At 31.9% G+C, this 1675-nt stretch overlaps 1 long non-coding RNA gene across 1 annotated transcript; it reads left to right on the top strand.

Annotated features, from left to right (window-relative positions):
* The first annotated feature begins 278 nt into the window (after positions 1–278).
* Positions 279–1675, top strand: LOC141484192 (uncharacterized). Its single transcript, XR_012466521.1, has 2 exons — positions 279–949; positions 1422–1675. It is a non-coding gene; the product is annotated as an uncharacterized lncRNA (long non-coding RNA).

A 1675-nucleotide genomic window follows, 5' to 3' on the forward strand; every position in this document is an offset into this window, starting at 1 on the left:
ATTACTACGATTGTCTATTCGGAAATGAACATTTTGAAGTAACGGAAAATCTGATTCGTAGTAAAAAACATGAGGTATATGCAATAAATCAAAGAAAAGTTGCATTAACTCCTTTCGATGACAAACGAATTGTAAATTATTTATCAAGTGATACATTGCCTTGGGGTTTCAAAATTTAATCCACACTGTAATATTCATTTTTACAATTGATTAACTCACAACTTATATTTTAACACAATGGAAAAAACGTTTTTATCTTGAGTTCTTTTCCGATTGATTTGTGATTTTACAGAGCAATATGAACAAAGCAATCCAGGAAAATATTATTAGTAGCACTAATGGAAACGAACTTCCTCAAGTCAATGGTCCTTCAAAGTATCGGTGTAATGACAGGAGATGTTTGAGAGTTTATGAAAGTTTTTCATCAGAATATAACTTTTGCCCACCCTGTCATCAACGTCGGGATTCTGGGTCCTATAGACAAAGAATAAGGAACGAGAGGGATTCGAGAAGTCAGTTGAGGAGACAACAACTGACAGCATAACCATCATAACCGCTTCAACTGTTCATTATTCATTCAACAACCACATGAGGAATTTAATTTTTTGACCTCCAACATTGCACACTTTCTGTTTCAGTGAAAATCAAAAGATGAATTTTAGCGATTTATTCGAGGACACTTTATTGAAAGCATGTGAAGATATGGAAAAAACTTTACTACAACTCTGTAAAGAGAAAAAAGAAAAAAATATAAACCTTAAAACGAAAGAATCCATTAAAAACGTATTATTTTGCAAACTGTGTGATACTCCAAAAGACAATAAGGAAGTATCGAAAAGAAGTACAAGACAGTATTGTGAAAATTGCAAAAAGAAAACCGTTTTTGAATTATAATCACCGAAGCATCTGAGAATTGATAAACGTTATGCAGACAATCGTGGAGTCATTCGTAAGTAACCAATAGCATCATTAACATCATTATGCCTGTACCAGTGAAATATAAGTGTACTAAATGTGGGGGAGAAACAAATTATCCGAATATATTATGTTTAGAATGTATAGTTGAACAGATTTCACGTGACGTATATGGTATAAAACATCCCTAATACAACTGTTACGTGTAGTAGTAATCGAGTTGCTTTCAAAGAAACACACACACACGCACAACGATAAAAATATGTATTTGTTGTACATTATTCTTCTACTTTCACAAATTTGCAACATCCTAACTTCAAAAGTTATTTATATCAATACACCATACAAGTTGGAAAAATGGTAGCTTTTTATTAATGGAAGTACATCTAGATACGATTATTTTGAATGAATATCCAGCTTTCTACTCTGAAAAATCAATACCGTTATGTAAGATAAACGAACAATATTCCTCAAACATTTTTGTAATTATTCTTCCATTTTTTCAGATTCTACGGTAACATGTAAGGACAAAGGAAAAAAAGTATAGGTGCGGATACGTTATTGGATCACACGAAAACTTTCATCCCATTGTTCCATTCAAAGCCGATTAATGTGCGGACATCATAGCATTGAACAATTTCATAAACCATCCATAACTTACAGAGGTTTCTGGTGGACAACTGTAAAAGATTTTTATGAATATGCAAATATTAATCTCAAAAAATATTTAGCTCTACCAGAAATTTGTTATGTATACTTA

This window comes from Leptinotarsa decemlineata, unplaced genomic scaffold (genome assembly GCF_025532065.1).
Source record: "Leptinotarsa decemlineata unplaced genomic scaffold, Ldec_3_MD MMD2_tig00005002_RagTag_RagTag, whole genome shotgun sequence".
NCBI classification, from domain to species: domain Eukaryota; kingdom Metazoa; phylum Arthropoda; class Insecta; order Coleoptera; family Chrysomelidae; genus Leptinotarsa; species Leptinotarsa decemlineata.